This window comes from Leptonychotes weddellii, chromosome 5, assembly GCF_054177405.1.
Source record: "Leptonychotes weddellii isolate Sample4059 chromosome 5, ASM5417740v2, whole genome shotgun sequence".
Taxonomy (NCBI): Eukaryota; Metazoa; Chordata; class Mammalia; order Carnivora; family Phocidae; genus Leptonychotes; species Leptonychotes weddellii.
This window is the reverse complement of record NC_138373.1, coordinates 119,811,760-119,834,829: the sequence shown is the minus strand read 5'-3', so window position 1 is coordinate 119,834,829 and position 23,070 is coordinate 119,811,760. Positions and strand designations below refer to the sequence as shown.

The window sequence follows — 23,070 nt, the reverse complement described above, 5'->3', positions numbered from 1 at the left end:
GTCTCTCAAAAAAACCTTAACTTCTTTTTTCTTAAACTTTAAATAATGATATGAAAGTTAACCACTATGGCCTCGGTAAGTTGACTCAGAACCTTTTTGTTAAAATGCAGACTTATCTTTGAATTCAAATAATATTTTATTACCAAGAAAGAGTTAAGTTACAAAAGAACATGGATATGAAACATGTCTTTGAAGGACCAAGGTTAGGCATAGTAAATACAGAAATAATCTTTGCTGTTAGCACTCTATAAATCTTTCATGATAATTTTTGCCTGAGCTAATTTTTAATTGCATTAGCATGCCCTTGTGCAATATGTATATTAACCTGCACAGTTAACTCACTTATTAAGTCAAATATTACTGGAGATCAAAATATAACTTCTTATAAACAAGACTGTATCATATTAGAATTAAATATTAAAATGTCATTCCAGTCATCTCCTTGGTAAAATAACATATGGTAGTTATATCAGGTACTTAATGGTTCCACCAAGAGAATAACCATGTATCTTAGATCAGTTCTATATCCTCAGCTTTGGTGTAATTGCCATTATCATCCCACAGGTCATTTTTTAAAATTATTACACTGTTAAGATATTTCCCCTCTTAACCAAATTAAATAAAACATTTAACACATTTTTGCATTATAAAGAATTAGCTGTAGTTTATAGTCAAATGACCACATATTTTAAGTATGTATTTATACTAATAGCAACTCTACTGATAAATTTGATCTGTGAGAATGGCAGTATCCACCTCCTTTGATTGCTTTTTTGAGCTATTTCATATCATTATAAGATCTGAACACCAAAAATACTCAAAAGGATGCCTCTTAAAGAGAGGTAGGTATCCTGGGGCGCCTGGGTGGCTCAGTTGGTTAAGCGACTGCCTTCGGCTCAGGTCATGATCCTGGAGTCCCGGGATCGAGTCCCGCATCGGGCTCCCTGCTCGGCAGAGAGTCTGCTTCTCCCTCTGACCCTCCTCCCTCTCATGCTCTCTGTCTCTCATTTAAAAAAAAAAAAAAAAGAGAGAGGTAGGTATCCTAAGCTAACCATATAAGGACGTTGAAGAAGTTAACTTGTAAACAAATACATGATCAACGATCACCAATGGGCACTGTTTGTTTCTATGAAAATGACAATATCACAGTATGTTAATGACTACCCTTTCTTCTTGGAAAAATACTGCAGGAGGAACAGTAGTGTTACATAAATTACAAAAAAAAAAGGAGTGGGAAGATAGAAAAGAGGGAAATTAAGTAAACGAATAGAGGGTAAAAAAATAAATATGTAATATTTGAAAAAATATAGATTTGTTTTGATGAAAAGGGAAAAGCATCAGGTTGGGCTGCTCAGAACAAGAAATTGAGCAGTGACGTGATCTACAGTGCAGTGGTTCTGGGGATGGCAACATTGGTGGTATTGCATACCACACTAAGTGAGCTACCTACTTAGAGTCATCCTTTCAGGAGGGGCTAAGGGGAAAAAATTTGATTTTATATCCAAGAACTATTTTTATTTAAATCTGTCTTAATTCTGGGATACTTGGGTAGCTCAGTAAGTTAAGTGTCTGCCTTCAGCTCAGGTCATGATCCTATAGAGCCCAGCTTAGGGCTCCCTGCTCAGTGGGGAGCCTGCTTCTCCTTCTCCCTCTCCTGTTCCCCCTGCTTGTGCTCTCTCTCTCTCTCAAATAAATAAATAAATAAATTCTTTAAAAAAAAATCTGTCTCAATTCTACATTTTTTTTAAAAGATTTTATTTATTTATTGAATGAGAGAGAGAAAGCACATAAGAGGGGGGAGGGTCAGAGGGAGAAGCAGACTCCCCGCCGAGCAGGGAGCCCGATGCGGGACTCGATCCCGGGACTCCAGGATCATGACCTGAGCCGAAGGCAGTTGCTTAACCAACTGAGCCACCCAGGCGCCCCTCAATTCTACATTTTTAATAAGATTATTATTTAATGTGGAAGTAATTTTTTAATTTTTAAAGCTTGAAATAGACTTTAGATGCTTTTTAACAGCACTCATAGCTATGGAGTAGAAAATAATTCCTGACAACTTTTTTTTTCACTCTCTAAATTCAGGTTTTAGATTTTAAAAATTTTTTGCACCTCAGAAAAATAATGTGTACTTTTCTACCATATCTACAAAACAAGCCTCTTCTCCTAATTTTTGCTATGTATCCAAATTTGAGATCATTTTAAAGTTTGTACATAGTTCTAAAATTAAACATTTAATGGCATATTGCAGAAACAATCATTTAAAGTAAATAGCTTTTCAACTTTGAGGTGTTATTAACTTTAGAGCCTTTGCACATTTTTTAATGTAGTTGAAGCAATTTTCTGTGGGTCTCAACATCTAGAGTAATATATCATTTAGTTTAATCAACATGAATTCATATGCCTTTAAATTTAATTCACTGTTTCCCATATAACTGTTACCTAATTTCACAGGAACCTTTTTGTTCCTGCACTATGATAAAAAACCGCAAATTTATGAAGACCTTGCATAATTTGATTGCTCTGAGATCTTCAGAAAAAGTTATACAAATGATAATTAGAAAATCTTTTTTATTATTTAAAACATTTTAAAACCATGATATACTCATAAGACTTCAAAAGTTGTTATTCTAAATATATTTTTCAAAACAAAACAATGTCCCATCATATGATTTTTTGAAATGCAAATATTACAATCTCATTTGAATTGTCAATGCATTTCAAATGTGGGCATTGCTGTATTCCAGACAGCAAGATGGTCCCACAGGAAACTTGGCAAGTCTGACTGACTCATCTCCACAGTCTTCGTTTAATAGGAACTTCTCTGTTTACTGATAGTGGTACTTTTTCATTAATGGAGTTTGCTTGGCCTTTGGTGTGGTATTACTAACCATAGTGACCTTCCTTGTCTAAACTAGGGGCAAACAGCTTTTGTACTAGTTCCATGACTTATTTCTTGGATCATCTAATGGCATTTTGTTCTATTTCAATGTGGTTGATCAGCCTCTTCATAGATCTGCAGACTAGCACAGTTTAAGCTTGATACAGAGAACAAAGAAAGCAGATCCACATGAACAAGTAATTACCTAGTTCTTTATAAGCATTTGCATGGAGTTTCCTGAATTCTGTCTCACTTGTTCATCATCAAAAATCCCTGCAATTCTCAGCATTCAGCCATGATTTTAGTGTATGGTCATCAGATTTCCAGATAAGCCAACAAGATGTCAGAAGTCACATAGTCACACTAATTGTGAATTCCACTATATGTTATATATGTCGTTAAAATCTTTAAGCAATATTTTAAATGTAACATTACACATTTTAAATTTAACATATACCTGTGACGCTGAGGTTATTTACTAATAGAGGACCAATTTCAACCCCAAATTATTGTCTTTAACATTTTTTTCACCTTGCTGAGGGATTTTCTTTTCCCAAAATATTAGACTTCTATACTAGAGTTTTTTTCAGTGAACATCGTAGTTATGAAACTAAAGCAATAGCAGAGGATCGTAATGTTAATAGTACATTTATGTCCAAACCCTACAACTGTGTGAGAAAACAATACCTAGAAGTAGATACAAAGTGTGTGAACCGATACAGTCATCAACAAACAAAATGTGTGAGATGCTCTGAATCTAAGAAATTTGGATCATCACCTGGATTATTTCCTGCTTTTATTTTCTGAAAGTATGACCATCCCATCTATTATATGAAGACATATAATAGACCGTCTACATTTGAAATTGCTATTTGTATAACGTAAATAATAATTCCAGAGAGCAGAAGTTAAACACGTTTATGATACTGGTTTATAGCTCATGAGGCAGTTAGGACACTTGCACCTGCTGTATTTTCATCATTTGCACTGTCAGAACCCAGTGATACAGACAGCTACACGTGAAATGAACTCCACATAGTAGAGTTGTGTGAGAGAATCAGCAAGGGGTTTTCAACTTATTGAACAAGTAGATTTAATACAATAATACCTGCCTTATTTCTTCCTATAGGCCTATATTTAAAGAAAACTTGGAGAGAATGAAAAATATCCTTACCAATGCTCATGGCAAGCCTATCCCAAACATCTGTGCAGCCCAGAACAAAAGTGAAAATGGAGTCTCACAAATTGTAAGTCTAAATGTTAAAAAGTTATGAATCAAGCTGAAAAACTGTAAATAAAAGATGTTCTAGCTTTCTACTTGACATACACATACTTTCATAATGCTCTGGAAGACCATGTTTGGCTAGTCTTTGGAGTTCTGTGCCAGAATCTGGCCTTTCAAAAAGTGGCAACTCTGGGCTTCTACCTACATTATGTTCGACCTTCCGTCTTCTGTCTTTTCTTCCCCTTCACTAGTGGCCTCTCTTTTTTTTCCCCACTATGAATGGCCCTGAATTCTGGGGTTTTAGTTCCCAAAGTGATGCCTAGGAACAAGAATGCGTGTTCCAAATGAGCACAAGCTCTTGATCTTCAAATTCCTTACTCCAAGGACAGACTCAGAGTTGGAGCAAGTGAGGACAGGACCCTCTAAAATGAAGGTACAGAGTGAGGACCCCATTGCCCTGGTTTAAGGTAGAAATGTAATGTGGATTTTTTAATCTGCTTATAATTTTTCTTCAAGGTATTTGGATCCTGGATTTTATAGGATATTGCTGAATTGAGACCAATTTTTATCTTTTTCCTTAATTGAGAATTCATTTCTTTAGAAAAGTTTTAGGTTCAACATAAGAATAAAAAAAAAATAAAAAAATAAAAAAATAAAATAAAAAAAGAAAAGTTTTAGGTTCATAGCAAAACTGAGGAAATGAACAGAGATTTTCTATTTAGTCCCAGCCTCTACACATGCATAGCCTCCCCCATTATCCCACACCAAAGTAGTACTTCTGTTCCAAGTGATAAAACTACATTGCCATATCACAATCTTCCAAAGTCCACAGTTTGCATTATGGTTCACTCTGGCATTGTGCATTCTATGGGTTTGGGCAAATGTATAATGACATTTCCATCATTACAGTGTCATACATAATACTTTCACTGCCCTAAAAATAAGCTGTGCTCTGCTATTTCTCCCTCCTTCCATCAGTCATTGATACCACTGATCTTTTTGCTCTCTCCTTATTTTGCCTCTTTCCAAAATACCATATCGTTGGAATTATACAATAGGTAAGCCTTTTCATATTGGCTTTTTTCACTTAATAATATTCATTTAAGTTTCCTCCCTGTCTTTTCATGGCTTGATAGCTAATTTCCTTTTAGTACTGAATAATATTCCATTGTATGGATGTACCACAATTTATTCATTCACCTACTTGAAGCCCATCTTGGTTGCTTCCAAATTTTGGCAATTATGAAAAAAGCTACTATAAACATCTTGTGCAGGTTTTTGCATGGACATAAGTTTTCAACTCCTTTGGGTAAATACTAAGGAGTGTGATTAATGAATTGAATGGCAAGAGTATTTTCATTTTGTAAGAAATTGCCAAACTGTCTTCCAGAGTGGCTGTACCATTTTGCATTTCCACCAGCAATGAATGAAAGTTCTTGCTGTTTCACATCGTTGCCAGCATTTGGTTTGTCAGTATTCCAGATTTTGGTCATTTAATAGGTGTGTAGTGGTAGTTCATTGTTTTAATTAACATTTCCCTGATAATATATGATGTGGCGCATCTTTCCATATGCTTATTTGCCAACTGTATGTGTTCTTTGGTGAGATATCGCTTAAGGACTTTTGCCCACTTCTTTTTTTTTTTTTTTTTAAGATTTTATTTATTTATTTGACAGAGAGAGAGAGATAGCGAGAGCAGGAACACAAGCAGGGGGAGTGGGAGAGGGAGAAGCAGGCTTCCTGCCTAACAGGGAACCCAATGCGGGGCTCCATCCCAGGACCCTGGGATCATGACCTGAGCTGAAGGCAGATGCTTAACAACTGAGTCACCCAGACATCCCTTTTGCCCATTTCTTTAATCAGATTGTTTATTTTCTTAGTGTTGAGTTTTACGAGTTTTTTGTATATTTTGGATAACAGTCCTTTATCAAATATGGTCTTTTGTGAATATTTTCTCCCACTCTGTGGCTTGTCTTCTCATTGTCTTACCAGTGTCTTTCATAGAGTAGAAGTATTTAATTTTAATAAAGTTCAGCTTATCAATTCTTTCATGGATTGTGCTTTTAGTGTTGATCTAAAAAATTATTCCCATACCCAGGGTCATCTAGGTTTTCTCCTATGCTATCTTCTAGGAGTTTGTAGTGTAAACTCCTGACACCTGGAGTTTTTTTGGATTTTTTTTTTATTTGCTTTTTTTTTTTTGCTTTGTTTTGTTTCTATTGTAATGGAAGTGCCTGATGTTAAGCTTTTGATTACTCAGGCATCCACTTCAAAGACAGTTATCTTGAATAAACACATTGCTAGCCACAAGACTAGATAAAGAGTTAGACCATCCCACCCCTGAAGTTTCCTTTGTTTTAGAAATCTCTGGTTGATTTAGGTAGCTGACATTTGGCAGCTTATTTTTCCCTTTCCAGCTTTAATTCCTGCCTTTATGTTTTAAATTCACCCTTAAACAGTGAAACTGCAAAACCCAAATCATCCCACCTTCAACCCCAACAAAAGTAGATCCCCTGACCCACATCCTTTCTTTTTCTCTTTTTACCCACAACCTCACTGTGTGGTCCCAGGCATGCCATGTAACTCCAGGGCTTGTGAGTAATAAACCCTTTTTTATTTGTTTGGTTTTTGTTGTTTTTGTTGTGTTTTTTTTCTCAAAGTTTCCTAATGGTTATTGTTGAAAGTACCTTGTAATCATAATAAGAATCAGAAGGGGTGGTGAAGCCACAACATTGGTTTCAAAAAAGAAAATGTTTGTGGATGCCCTGGTGAATGCCTCCAGGCATTTTTAGCTGATGGTGTCACTATGGAAAGGCTGAGACCAGCACAAAAGAGTTTTATGGTTTTGTATTTTACATTTAGGTCCATGATCCATTTTGAGTTAATTTTTGTAAAGGGTTAAGGTCTGTGTCTAGATTCATTTTTTTGTTTGTTTGTTTTACATGTGGTTGTACAGTTGTTCCAGCACTATTTGTTGAAAAGACTATCTTTACTCCCATGTATTTGTCAAAGATGCATTGACTATTTTTATGTGGTCTATATCCAGGCTCTCTAATCTGTGCCATGAATCTATTTGTCAATTCTTTTGCCAACCACACTTTCTTGATCATAGTAGCTTTATTGTAAGTCTTAAAGTCAGTTAGTGTCACACCTCTAACTTTGTTCTTCTCCTTAAACATTGTGCTAGCTATTCTGGATCTTTTGTCTCCGTATATAGACTTTAGAAACTGTTTGTCAATATCCACAAAATAACTTGCTGGAATTTTGATTGAGATGGCATTGACTCTATAAATCATCTTAGGAAAAACTGACATCCTGACAATGTTGAGTGTTCCTGTCCATGAACATGGAATATATCTCCATTTATTTAGTTCTTTAATATTTGTATATTTTTGAGTGTAGGAAAAAACTGTGCCACATACTTAAAATGCATAATTTTGGCTTTTCTCTTCAAATTTCTACCTTAATTGAATTCAACATTTTCCCTTGTTATGCTGCACTGAGATTCCAATGAGTATTGTATCCATTTAGCTCTATCTTGTCTACATTATTGTTTATACTTGCACTACATAGTGGAAGGTGATTTTGATGATTCTTTGAAATTTGGACAATTCTTTTAAAATCCCACATCTGGGGCACCTGGGTGGCTCAGCTGGTTAAGCGTCTGCCTTCGGCTCAGGTCATGATCCCCAGGGTCCTGGGATCCAGCCCCACATTGGCCCCTGCTCAGCAGGGAGCCTGTTTCTCCCTCTTCCTGTGCTGCTCCCGCTGCTTGTGCTCTCTCTCTGGCTCTCAAATAAATAAATAAAATATTTTAAAAAATAAAAAAATAAAACCCCACACTTATTAGCTATGTATAAGCTGCTTAAGTTTCAAAGCCTCATTTTCCCACCAGTGGAATGTCAGTAATACTAATAGTAGTAATTCTTATTTTTTTAATGACAAATATTACATACTTATAGGATTGTTGTGATAAATAATGTGATAATGTGAGGTATTTATTAAAATGTCCTACATATTATAAGCACTCACTAAATTATACTTTTTCCACTTTTTCATTATTAATATTGGGTCCTTTGTTCTTATTATTGTGATTTAGGAACAGTTTTACTTAAAGTAGAAAGTTTGTGGTAGCTCTAAGTTTGATACAGTTTCGTAGATTTTACATTGAGAGAGCCATGATTCTAGTTATTGTAAAATGTATTAATCAGAGTTTGTTTTTACTATTTGATGAAAGTTTCTCATTTGTGTATTTAATTGTGAATATCTTATGAACCAATTGCTTCAGTTTAGGATGATGGCTATAAGAAAACCTTACCAAAAAAGCATATTTTCCAATATTTTCCATTCCATATTTTCTCCTCTGGTAGGAGAGGGTATATCTGCATATATTATAAGACAGTTTTTGCTAGACTTCTAACTTTGTATACTATGCCTAAACCAGTATCTTCCCCATGACAATTCATAAGCAAGACACGAGCATCATTGATAAAGCAAATAAAATGTATAAGAATATTGAAAATAGGGGCGCCTGGGTGGCTCAGTTAGTTGAGTGTCTGCCTTTGGCTCAGGTCATGATCTCTGGGTTCGGGGATCGAGCCCCATGTCAGATTCCCTGCTTGGTGGGGAGTGTGCTTCTCTCTTTTTCTCCCTCTGCTTCTCCTCCCTGCTCATTCTTTTTCCCTTTCTCTCTCTCTCTCTCAAATAAATAAATAAAATCTTTAAAAAATATATTGAAAATATATGCAGGTAAATTTGACCAAAAGAATCAGAATTTTTGCTATCAAAAAGGCTTATGTCTAATTTATTTCAAATTTTTAAAAAATTTACAAACAAGCTTAAAAACTCAAACCCAAAAAGATCATATCTGGAACATGCACAATTGTTTAACCAAGATTTTATGTCCTCAATCAAATATTTCATAGAAATTATTTTAACATTGTTAATTATTTATTTCTAATTGTGTTTCTCTATAATGTAAAGGAGAAAAAATATGAAGACTAAAAGATCCATGAGACTAGGTATTCTTTATAAACACATAGTCTCCATCTAGTAGCCCAATACCTTTAAAATGTATTCCCCATTAGTATAAGAAATAAAAATGTAGTAGAAATGATATTTTTAAACGAATAATTTAGTACTTTAATCTTAACTCCATTTATTCTCAGAAAGTTATTATTTTATAAAGCAGATTATTATGGCTTCCATTTTAAACCTAAAAAAAAATGGGAAGTAAAGCAATTTTAGAATTTTGTTAATAGCAAAGATCATAGAACATGGTCTGGCCCAGTGATGTACTGGTAAATGTTTAAAGTAGTATGGATTGGGGTGGAGTGGATCTACTTTTGCCAGTTTCCATGGTGTAAATACTCCTACCATGGACAATTCTTAGCTACCTACATGCTGCCAGTTAGAAGGTAAAATTTTGGGGAATTTAGCAATTAGTCTGGTGATCCAGTATGAGTCATTTCCATGAAATCTACCCCTTTGGCCCAACTTTCTCACATGTAGGTGATTTCATCTGCAATGCCAAAATGTATATTCTCATAAAATATTCCTTGTTTGTGGATTGCTTTAAGCGATGTATGAGAAAATAGTTTCTAGTGTGTAAAATACAAATCTTAGTTGTCAATAACTTTTTATTAATAATTATATAAATTAGCTATATGATTCCTTACACTACCTTGTTTCACAGAAACAAAATTTTGAAAACAATATATGAACTCGTATTTATTCTATGAATTATAAACACAATTTAATCTAAAAAACTAGAAAAAAGCGAAATAAAGAAAAAAGAATAAAGTGGTTAGTCTGTGGTAAAGAAATAGCTGCCATTTCTTTAATAGTTTGTGATAAATTTTGTGGGACCTTTAAATAGAGTTGTAAAAATGGTTATCTTTTTTATAACATGGGGGGAAAGTGACTTCAAATACCTTTTTAAACACAGCAAGAGACTTGAAATATTTATGTATATAGATAAATATACACAATCTTGTATTTATTGGGATAAAATTTAGAGTGGCATCTCGTTTTAAAAAATTCATCTGATTTTGGATTTTCAGATTGAAAGTGAAAGTGGTTTAGCTTCTCTGTTAGGATTAGCAAATGTGGCATTGCTTTTCCATTAGGATTAGCTGTCAACCATCAGCTATAATACTAGAAAAATCACAACTCTACTCTGAGCAGGCCCAGAAGTTGATGCCAGGAAGTTACTATCAGGTTCTATCCAGGTGTGCAGAGCCAGAAAACTTTACAAGGAGGAAAAAACCTCTGCTGGGTGTTTGGCATGAACAAGTTTTCATTACACTTCCAGTGAGATAATTTTGATCTAACTTACTTCAACTGATGAAATATTGTAAGTTTTCATTTCTCTTTATCTAAACTGGGCTCTTTTGCAGATAGAAACATCTAAGATTGGTTGTCTTTGCAAATACAAAAAGAATCCCCTAAAACAAAAATGTCATTTCTGTTCAGGCTTCTGAGATATGAAACTCAATATTTGCTTAAAATATTACCGTGTGACTCAGAAATGAAATATTCTAGACTTTTCTTAAATTATATATAAATAGTTGTACATACATTATCTTTATGTCAATTTATATGTCTACATGTATATAAACACATATATTAGTGTATGTATGTATATTAGGATATGTATTTCCAAAGCTAATTTTTATTCAGCAAACATTTGCTGAATATTTAGAATTTTCAAAACATTGTGCTAGGAGCTGAAAAGAAAATAAAGGTAAATAAAACGATCGGGGGAAAAAAAGGATTTTATCTTCTAGTACAGAAGACTGGCACATACTTGGGAAATGAGATTGATACTCGAGGTAGGGGGTAGGAAAGGAGGAACATTGAGTATAAAATGGCTGAACTAGAACCCAATTTATTTATCAACCTAACTCAGCAGATTGTTTGTGGGTAGACCATTCTACTAGGTCTGGTGAGGGTAGAACAGAAAGTTTGTACTGTTAACCAACAAAAAATAGCTGAGTAAATTTAGAGATCAAAATGACATTATTCATGGATTCCTGAATCAGGAAGCCTCCCATCCAGCAAATGGAAAGGAGCTCCGCCCAAATGTAGAAAAGGAAAGGCTTTTAAAGGTGGTAAGGGGGTAGAAAAAAATGTATTAGCAAAGAATGCATTGTTTCAGGCATGAGACTCCATTTGGGACCTGTTATTTCTTTTTTAACGATGCTTAATTTTTTTTTTTTTTTTTCAGAGAGACCCTTCACCAGACATGGGTAGGATGTAATATAATCAGTCATTGGGCTAAACAAGGGATAAAAGATTACGAATGGAAATTTTATAATACCCATTAACCCTTAAAATGTCCATTTGCTATCGCAAATTCAGTTCCAAGAACCTCCCCTCGCAGCTCCCCCAAGGAAAATGAGAAAAAAAATGGCATATTTTTCCTTCTGAGAATATTCAAAAAATGCATTGTTAAAATATAATAAAATTAGAAACCACCTACCTAACTGTCCAAGACAGGAAAGTTTTTAAATGACATATGTTACACCCATTGTAACAGAATCAGTTGGGAAAAATAACAATGATTTTGTTTTAAAACATATTTAGTAATATGACACAATGTTCATAATAGATTATCTTTTAGAACAGTGCCTGGAATAGTCAGCACTCTGTATAAGAACATGCTGATTGAACACCTTAGACATAGATGCATTTAAAAACAATTTTGTTTACATTTAAACCAAAGTACTACCTAATGATTTTCTTTTCATTTTTGATGGATATTAAGTAGCACATACATTATTGGTAGTTAATATCTCATACATAATATTTCACAATGTTTATCTGTATTTGTAGTATTGGATCCCATAATGATGTAGGTTGTATATGATTTCAAAATCAAACCATAACTACACATAAGCAATAATTGCCAAATCATAGTTTGTTATCTTGTACCTCTGACGTGACTGTGTGAGGGAAATGAGAACGCTCTCTAAATTTAGATCACATTTCCACCATGGTGAGTTGATTATTTAGAGGTAAGCCCAGTAGCGAAAAGGTAGCCTTAGGTAAGCAGTATGTCACATCTCCTGTTTAGATGGTTAGAATTTCCAAGTACTGAATAAACTGTAATTGAAGTTGTGACTAACTTCTTTTACTTTCCTAAAACAAACAAAAATCTCTCTTGAAAGTGTTTCCTTCAATTTTGGACCTTTTTATGCTCTCCAAGGCTTTTATCTTCTCTTCCTTGTTTCTATAGCACCTAAGTCTTCCAGTTGCTTCAGTGAAGGGGGAATATAAAGCAGCAACACTTAGCAACATAATAGATAAACACATTATTATTTGTTGCCTCAGATGATATTTGCAAGATATGCAAAGTCTTTTCTTTTTTGTTTGTTGATGCATATTTCTGTAGCCCTAAAGCCTCCCTTTATATAAACAGCCCTCTGGCTATCGTACTACAGATCAGGCTTTCCTTAAATGTCATCAATCCCTTACTGAATGCCAAACAAATATGTTTTTCTGGCACAGGCATAAGACAGAGTCAAAAGAAAATATCTGGTGATATTCGTAAGTTAATTTGTCACTATATAATTATTTATAGTACTTTGCAAAGCCTATCTAAGCACAAGTTTTAATTTAAAGACATAGTTGACCCAAGTCCCTTTAGCAGAAAAGCCCTAAAATGCAGGTCCAATGTAAAATTAGTCAATGAAATTTACCTGCTTTTGTACTTAGTGCCCCTTAATATTTTGATTTTTATCTAGATACTCTATGACTTTGACCACTAAAGTTGGGTACCTCTGATCTAACATCAAAGCAAGGCATTTGCTATCACTATTGAAAATATTCTTCTGAAGCTTTCTAAAATGTTATACTCAGAAAAAAAAAAAAAGATTTCAATAGCTCTTGGCCATGGCTAAGAGTTTTTCTTTCCTTTTATATATTTTTATCAACTCAGCTATCTTCATTTTATATACGATAGAAAGGATAAGATTCAAGGGTGACCCACTTTGCACCTGCTAACAGGGGAATGTGAGATGGGGCCAGAGACAGCCAGGAGGTAACAGGTTCCTTTCAAACCAGTAGAACCTAAACTAGCTTCTTACATTTAATCCATTGCTTTTGTACCAGGTCCCTTCTAGGTAGGTATCTCTAATAATACATTTAAAACAGGACAATAAGGGCGCCTGGGTGGCTCAGTTGGTTAAGCAACTGCCTTCGGCTCAGGTCATGATCCTGGAGTCCCAGGATCAAGTCCCGCATCGGGCTCCCTGCTCCTCAGGGAGCCTGCTTCTCCCTCTGACCCTCCCCCCTCTCATGTGCTCTCTGTCTCTCTCATTCTCTCTGTCTCAAATAAATAAATAAAATCTTTAAAAAAAAAAAAACAGGACAATAACTTTATCAAATAATTGCCTCTAATTAGAAGGTCCTTGGTATACATAGTTTTCCAGTTCTTTTCTTCAATAACTTCTGTATTTTGAGTTGGTCTTGGAAGTGACCCCATAAACAGCATAGCTGAGAATTCACAGTTAGGAGTCTTATTCAGCCAAATTAATTAAGTGCCATTTCCTTCCAGGAGGAAACTAGCTGCTTAGGTAAATATATTAATTGAGTGTTTGTTTCTGTTTATTGTAATCATACACGGAATCCCTTGGCACAGTTACATCTTGTTCCAAACCATCTTTTAAATATTTCTTTCAGATATTTCAGTCAGCTTTTGAAGATACCTATAATTTTCTCACTCATAAATAATAATTTATGATATACTTCTCTTCCAAATTTACTATAGGCTTACCAGCTTTATATTACTTCTTGGCTTTGAAGTAATTTTAAGAGATTGTTGATCTCAGAGCAATTCTGAGTGCAATCGTTCATACAAAGCAGGACTTGGGTCAGTTTCCTGAGTTCCTTGAAGTTTGGTGACTGACATTACTGAGCTGAGTCTACCATGATCCCTCAGGGAAGGCCACATCACAGGTATTGCACTATATGAAATAGGGTGTACAAAGATAGATATGACATGATCCTTGCCCTCAATAGAAATAAACCACAAATAACATGAAATAGATGTGAAAGATGCATTAAGAGGGGAAGAAAAATGTTTCACGGGAGCACTACTAAACATTTTAAATTTGGACAGGTATGTGAGAAGAAGAGTGTGGTAACTGTATTCAGAATACAGGGAAGGATGAGAAATTTAATGACATGTCGAAGAAATGGTCAAAATCCAGTTTGGCTATTATATCTTCCCTGGGCACCTAAGTATATACAATAACGAGTAAAGGTGAAGAGTGTATTTAAACCCAAACCCTGAAACACTACTAATTCCTAGCTGGGAAGTTTGAGTTTTAGCATGCAATGAGAGTCTTAGAAGGTGTTCAAGCTGGAAAGAGATATGTTCAGAAATACGATTTGGGATATAATCTAACTGAAATCCTAATTTGTCTTTGGCAACATCAAGGGATAGTTTCCTGAGTAATGGCCATACTTACTTCACCTACCCATCCTTCATTCATTGCATCATTCAAACATTCAAAAAACATTTATCAAGGGCCTAGTACTATATTGGTAATATAATATGAGTTATCTAATCTGACTGATATACTGTATTTGTTACCATGGTATACAAAGATGAATTAGACAGGATACTATCATTAGTAGATCCAGAAGATAAGACAAGAGAGTACATAAATAACTATAGAGTGAATTTCAAGAGAGGTAGGGATCAGGGAAAGATTCATGAAAAGGTGGGCTAAGCATTGATATCAAATAAGTTATGTCTTTATGAGATTTATTTTACAGATGATCCTAAAGAGAAATACACTATAAATATATAAATTGTTTGATTTGAGGACTTCTAGGTTAATCTACTACCCCCAAAGTACCTGCTAAAATTGTTAGCTTCAAAAGTTCCTATTTTGCTTTTAGAGAAGAATCCCACCCAATTATCTCAAAATACTTCAGAGGCCTTCAAGCCATATCAGTGTTAATTTGTGATGGGTCATGAGGCTTACCTTTGGGCTACTCGCCTTTATAATATCTTAGTGTAAATGAGGTTATCAGATCACATTTTTTTTCCTTAATCTTACACAAGAAGAAATTCGAATTTTGATAAGATAAGGATACCAAAAGGTAATGTAGATCATAGAGTCAAAATGAGGAATATGATGCAGTGAGTGGACCTGAAAGGCTAGCAGGAAGCTTGCAGGTGATAGAACACTAGTCAGGGACCAGGTAAGTGAAAGTTAGGAGAAAAGGTCATCGAAGGAGGAAAGATGGAGATCCTGAAATCGAACTAAGCCAACCTCACTGTCTTGCTCACCAGGGTCCTACTCAGGACTCATAGTCACTGGGCAGGTACCAATTCAGTTGTTTATTACCAACATCTGTTCTGATTGGCCAGTGTCTGTGTGGTGTCATTAAATATTCTGGTTCTACTTCAAACCTACATGGTACCTGTGGTTCATATTGATAAATATTCTAGTGCTGTTCCAAGCGCATATTTAAACTAAATTCTTCATGCAAAACCCAAAACTTTTTTTTAAAAAAACCTACCATCTGATTAAGTAATGATATTTTTCTCTCCTTGAAATTCTCATTTGGTTTTAGGAGATTATAGAGGAAAGCTCACCACAGCAACTAGCTTTAGAGTTTCTTACTCCATCCAATCTTTTCTTTCTGGTGACTGGCTCATTTCCCTGTTTCACAGTTCACTGGAGCCCTTTGTGGTCACTGAGTCCCATCCATCTTATTTTGGGTTGACTTTGTGAATCTCACATATTTAGAGTAGATGTAGGGATAAGTAGAATCTGGGAACAAAGGTTTTACACCGAATAGGCGTGTGACACCTAACAGCAGATTTGACAGGAATGAAGGACACAGCTTTGGAAGTGATAGATATGATAAATATAGCACATCTTGTGACCTTGCAAAGAAAATATTAACAGTTTCTATCGCAGCACAAATAACATCGATATATATTTTCAGAATATCATATTCTTAATGAATTAATACCTATCAGCATCATTTTAAATATATTTGATTTCATGTATGTGTTTGTTTAGAGTTAAATTTTTCCAAACTTGTAAATCCTGCATCCCCCTGCTTCCATATCTTTCCAAACTTTAACTTACATCTCTTTCGTAAGCTTATTTTTCTCCTTTCATCTCTCTGACTTGTGTATTTTCTGATTATGTCTCTTTGGTTTTATATTTTATACTTAGCACTTATTTGAGGCTTTTAATCTTCAAAGCTCCTGAGAACATTACCTAATTTATCCTCCCCACAGTCTTATAAGGAAAGTCATTATTAGAATTTCTACTTTTATATGTGGGGAAAAAAATAAGGCAAAGGTTAAATGACTTATCAAAAATCACAAAAAGTGAGTTGCAGGCCGTGCTGAGATTCCTGTGCTTAATCACACTGCTCTTGTATCTTCCTTTTTGGTATTTTCTTTCCGGTGTTCTGCATTTGCTTTGATGTTGTAAATTTTATTTTTTTGTAGTTCAGTCTCTCAAAAACAACAGTGAATTTCCCTTTTTAATAGGTTTTTTGTCGATTGTATATTTTCCATTTTCTCAATACTTGTTTTTAGCTTGTCCTGTGTTTGTGTTTATTCATATTTTTGTCTTTTACAATCTCTTCATATTCTTTTTAACCTATTTGCAGTTTTACTTTAATACAAGACTTAATTAGTCCATGATTATAATGGAAAAAGCAATCACTTTAAAAATCATAAGTTCAGATTGAATACTGACTTTTCCATTTGCTTTATTGGTCAAATAAATTAATGCACCTGATATATGATACCTTTATATATTAGATAAAACATATAGTTGGGCGCCTGGGTGGCTCGGTTGGTTGAGTGACTGCCTTCGGCTCAGGTCATGATCCTGGAGTCCCGGGATCGAGTCCCGCATCGGACTCCCTGCTCGGCGGGGAGCCTGCTTCTGCCTCTGACCCTCCTCCTTCTCATGTGCTCTCTCTCTCTCATTCTCTCTGTCTCAAATAAATAAATAAAATCTTTAAAAAAAAAAAAAAACATATAGTTCACTGCACTGTTATAAGGATGAAATTGTTAACACATATAAAATGCCTAGCACAGCACCTGCACACAGTTATTTTAATTCTTCTTTCTTCTTTTTTAAATCTCCATTACTTTTTTAAAAATATTAAAGTATATTTACATACATAAAAATATCTTAAGTGTATAATTTTATGACTTTTGACAAATTTATACATTGATGTAACCATTATCTGGCTCAAAATACTAGGACTTTTTTATCCTCCCTAAAGGTTTCCTAATGACTATTTCCAGTAAATATCTCCCCCAAAGTAACAAGTGTTCTGATTATCATCGTCCATTAGTCTTAATTATTCTAGAACTTCATATAAGTGAAATCATTCAGTATGTATGCTTTCTCATCAATCTTCTTTCACTAATCATGTGTTTTGAGATCCATCAGCCTCGTTGGATTTTGTATCAGTAGTTTTGACCTACTGATGCTTCTCATCTCCTGTTAATAGACATTCAGATTGTTTCTAATTTGAGCTATTATGAGTAAGGCTTCTATGTACATTGTTATAAAAGACTTTTTTGAACAATATTTTTATTTATTTGTGCAAATATCTGGGAATAGAATTGCTGAACCATAAGGTTTGACTTTGTAAGATTTTGACAGTTTTTTATAGTGGTTGTACCATTTTACACTGCTCCCAGAAACGTATGAGTTTTGTTGTTCCACATTCTTGCCAACACTTGGCACTGACAATATTTTAAATTTTAGTCATTCCATCAGATTTGTAGTGGCATTTTATTATGAATTTCTTTTGCATTTCTTTGATGACTAACAATATTGAGCAACAATTGGCCCAGTCCTTTTTATAGAACAGTGCTGTTATTTCTTCTCAGCATTATTTTTCTTCAGTAGATTTTTAGTCACAATTTGAGAAAGTAATGATTAATTTACTTTCAAAATTTTAGCCATCACAATAGAGATTGTTTTATCAAAAGCAAGGAAAAATATATGGGTATCCCTCCTATTTTAATTATCAGTATCCTCGATACAAAACTGGTGAGAACCTTCAATTGTCCCCTTCTGAAGAACAAGCATTGAATTTTCTTCTGAAGACAGAACGATCTTTAAATTTTCTAGAGTTTAATGAAAAGTTTTTTTGTGTGTGTGAAATGGAAAATAATGCCGAAAAAATTAGAACAGTGATTTTCTTTAAAGTTGTGGAGGAAGTTGGAGGGCAAGCCATATCAAAAATGGGGGGAAGATATTTTTATGTTTATTAAAATTAGATGTGGATTAAATGGTTGAAGAAACAGAGAGAATGACACTCCAAATTTGTGTCTGCTTATTAGAATATGATGCATCTGAAGATAGGTATCAGAGAGGAAGAGGAAAAAAAAATTTGAGAACCACTTAATTGGAGTTCAAGTTCCTCCTAAGAAGAAAGCATGAACATTTTTTGTTGTATCTTCTCCCACTTTCCTAGCAAATCTGTTTTTCTCTGAATAGTAAATACTCAAAATAATAAATACTATTTTACTAGATGTCACTACAAAATAAAGTGCGCTTCAGATGTTTCCCTTTCAACCTTTCTTTTCCACTTGTCATTTTTCAACCACTCACTTTAAAAAATACTAAACCTAAGGGTTTTTAAAATAGGATAAACATATATATGTCATAGAGAAAATTTCTACAACATGGTATAGAGCTGATTGCATTTAGGCTTTTTTTTTTTTTTTTCTGTTAACAGGATAGTGGACCACGGTGCCAATTTCAGCTAGCTAAACTACTCAACCAAGTCAGCTATTGGTGATGCTGTTGATTTTTCAATTAGCAGCCTAGAATGGGAAGAAAATCAAATGTCCACAAGCCAATTAGCCCTTTTATTCTGTGACTTGAGAGGTATACATCATATAACCCATCTGCTTGTCTGCAATAGACAAATGAGATAGAGAAAAAAGAAAATCTCCCAGTAAAGACTGCTCTCACTTTGTAGCTATATTTACATTCTCCCAGTGAATAATATAAAAAGATTTCATTCATTGATTCCTAACATTTCTGTCAAGTCACTGTGCCCAAAATTGAATTAACAATAAGTCACAACAACAAGTCACTGTGCCCAAAATTGAATTAACAATAGGAAAATAACCAGAGATAATCCATACCCATATGTTCAGCTTTTTCTGCCCTGGCTTTGGAGTAATTGCTCTGTGTGTGTGTGTGTGTGTGTGTGTGTGTGTGTGTGTGTGTATTGTCCATAACAACAAACAAGGAAGCAGATTGAACCTCAGGACAAAAATTTTGAAAAATTGCAGCCATTGAATGGAAAGAAACAGTAAGTTCTGTTGTTAGTTAAGGGCAGAATGCTAGTAGATTTTCAAAAATACCACTGTCTTAGTTCAAGATCCCTAAAAACATACTATAAGATGGAAATTAATGTGCAAGTGATTTATTAAGGAAATCTCTCTTGGGAAAAACCAGTAAAAGAGTGGGGAAGGTAAGACATAGAAGTAGGAGCCAAGCAAGAGGGAGATTCCAGATGATTCCAGTTCTAATCATCTGTAATTCAGTCTCTTCTCAGCAGGGGAGACTGAGGTGTAAATTGTACCTCTGTCAGCCCACCCTTGAGACATAGAATTGAGCATACATACTCCTGCACCAGTCAAGCACTAGCTATAATCTACCTCAAGGGATATAAAGAAATTTTCAGACATTTGTATCTTTCTGGGTATCTCCAAGGGTAGTCTTCTGATCTATCAAAGGCCCCAAAATAAGAGGACCAGAAAATAGAAAAAAGAAAAGGAGAAGAATTCAGTGGGTGTGACCTGACCATTAGCATACTTTTAATATATTTCAGGAATTATGTTGGTCTCAAGACAAAGAAACATGGAAACAAGAATGTGTGTGAGATAAGAATATCCATTCTCAGAAATAGGCTAAGAGTGAGCAAGTCTGAAAAAATACATTCTATGATTTGGGGTTTAACAAGGAAAAAAATGGGTGCTTTAGTCTAGGAGTTGAAGCTTTTAGTCTTTCCAAAGAGATAGCTATTGATCCTGTGAGTTCTGCAGAAAAACATCATAACCCTTTACAAAGCCACTGGAAGCAAAGTGCAAAGAGACTGAGGATGCATGCACAGAACCTATAAAAAGGATCCAAGAGGATCTAGGCAGGGCACTAACAGTGTTCAATATAGCTCTCAAGTTTGGAGAGAAGCAGACTAAACAGTTCAGTAGGCATCCCAGGGTGTTGGACTAGTGCTGGAAAAATCTGCTAAAGTAGAGCTCCTCTCTCCCACCAAACTATCTCAGAGATAGGAGAAATAACTTTTGTTCATCATTTATCGCTGTGCATCTTTGGAAGGAAACAAGGAAAAAGTAGAATAATTATAATTATACAGTGATAATTACCCCAATAATAGGAATTTTATGGACTTAAGACAAAAGAGAAAATGCTGAAATAAAGAGCCAGAAGATCACAGTTGAAGCTGCCCCTCTGGTCTGGCCTGTGGAACACCAACAATCTGAGGAAAAGTTCACAGTGACAGAGATGTGACGATGGTCTGAGGCAACTACTGTGAAGAGAGAGGTGCAGTGGAGGAATATGCCACCACCCGGTGAGAATCATCCCAAGAATATGATTCTACCATATCTATTAATATTATAGACAGTGAGATAGTTTCTTATAAATTAATGTAAATGGCTGTACATACAAAACCATTTTAAATGGAAACTTGAGATACTTAAAAATTATTATGCAAGACCTAGAGATAATTTTACTAGGAAGGTCATGAAGATTGAATTTGAGGACTCTCACTTGTATGGTCTCGGTTCAGTCATAGGAGGGACCTCAGCAATGTGTTCATGTAGTTTTATATTTTTGTTTAGTTTGTAAAAGTAAGATATTTTCACTCAATTGGTTGAGGACAGTATCTCAGTGATGAATCCTACTTCCCTCTACCACCCTACCCATTCTGACTGGTAATGCTGGAATGGGCATGTACATCTTAGGATTTGGCTAAGGGACAGCAGGCTTGGGGACACACTGTGTTTGGTTTATTAGGATCTACTGATATGAATTGCAGCTATTTCCCTGTCAATTTAAGTTACTCTCAGCAGCTCTGGTGTAAGAATGGCTTCCAGAAAAACTCCTACCTTCATGGCACTTAGTCCTGGAAATACATAGTTTAGTGGAGGAGAAAGAAGATTTGAAATGTTTGGAGCCAAAAGCTAATCTATGGAAATTTCTTTCAATTATTAAACTTGTAAAATTGTAAGAGAAGAATTTGGTTCACATATACTTCTTGTTTAGACGGTTGACAATAAAAATTAATTTAAATCAACCATGGTAAAGAAACACCAATTCATATTTCCTCCCTCTAAAAAAATTGCAAAATTCTTATCCTATGAATAGGTGATCAAAAAATACTTGTCCAAAATATGTAAGGGAAATGTATTATAGAAGTATGTTAGGCCGTTAATAAAAATAAGTTAAATTATATGCCTGGATTTGTGATGCATGTGGTATTTTTTTTTTTTTTTTTTGCTTTTTAAGCATGAGATTTTTCTGATTTCTTTTTTTACTTTAAATATGTGTGAATTTGAATACCTATTTATGTATTTTCAAGTTGGGAGGATTATAGGTCAAGTTAGGAGGAAAATTCCTTATGAAGCATTACAGCAAATAGAAACAAAGAAGGAAATTTAAATACTGCATTTATGAACAAGAGAAGACAATATTATAAAAAAATCAATCAACCTGAATTTAGCTATAATTTGATACAATCTCAACTCAAATACTGAAATAATTGTTTAATTCAACAAAAGTACTGTAACTTATGTTTTAATATTAAACACGAAATCAGCCAGGGACATCACAATCATTACTTCTTCAGGCATGGCTAGATCCAGCTGGACCTCATATGAACTCTTATGTTTCTCCATTTCCCATATATGCCTTTGTATACATTTCTTGACCTCTTATTCTCATTATCTGCCTCCATATGTTCAAAGAAGATAGTCTTATTCAGTTCCAGCAAAAATTATTCAAGCTGCTCCTGATTCCAGTAGAATAAACTCTTCTAAGACCAATATATTATATCTTAGGAAAGACTCTGGTTGACCCCAATTCTTTCTCCAGCTTATCTAGAACAAGTCATGATCAGGGATTTAAATATTCTAAGCAGCTGACTTGAATCACTACTCACCTTTGTGTTGAGGATGGGAGATCCACGAATGACATCCCCAAGGGCGAAGGGATGGTAGCATTCTGACTGACTTACTTGGTTCAACACTCACCCTTGTAGTAAATATGGGGTTGTATAAGTGACCTTCCCACATGATGTTGGGGTGATAGATTTCCCAGAAGCAAGAATAGTAGATAAACAAAGAGCACACACTGTTCTATTGAAGTTCAAATGCCATTAGTGATAAGAAATACTATTTATAACTGAGAGTTCTAGAGGGGAGGGGGTGGAGGGATGGGTTAGCCTGGTGATGGGTATTAAAGAGGGCATGTATTGAATGGAGCACTGGGTATTATATGCAAACAATGAATCATGGAACACTACATCAAAAACTAATAAAGTAATGTATGGTGATTAACATAATAAAATTTTTAAAAATGTTAAAAAAAGAACTACTATTTATGTCACACTAGGAAAGAAAAAATACTGCTAGTGAACCTGTGTTACATTTTCTTATCACTCATACTTTTTTATATTTATTGAGATTCTTTAGACATAAAATGTTATGCTTTTGTTTACATTAAAAATATATAAATGAGGGACCTCTGGCTGACTCAGAAGAGCATGATGCTCTTGATCTTGGGGTCATGAGTTCAAGCCCCATGTTTGGTGTAGAGATTACTAAAAAAATAAAACTTTTAAATACATATATAAGTGAATATACTGGTTAAGGTGCTGTGAAAACACTTTCACATGCAGTATTCAACTCTTCTGAAACTTTTCA

At 34.6% G+C, this 23,070-nt stretch overlaps 1 long non-coding RNA gene across 1 annotated transcript in view; it reads right to left on the bottom strand.

Annotated features, from left to right (window-relative positions):
* LOC145721443 (uncharacterized) overlaps positions 1–22,742 on the bottom strand; it is a 207,551-nt gene extending 184,809 nt beyond the window's left edge. The window contains exon 1 of the long non-coding RNA XR_014145119.1: positions 22,308–22,742. This is a non-coding gene — a long non-coding RNA (uncharacterized LOC145721443). The remainder of the gene's footprint in view (positions 1–22,307) is intronic.
* Positions 22,743–23,070: the final 328 nt, after the last annotated feature.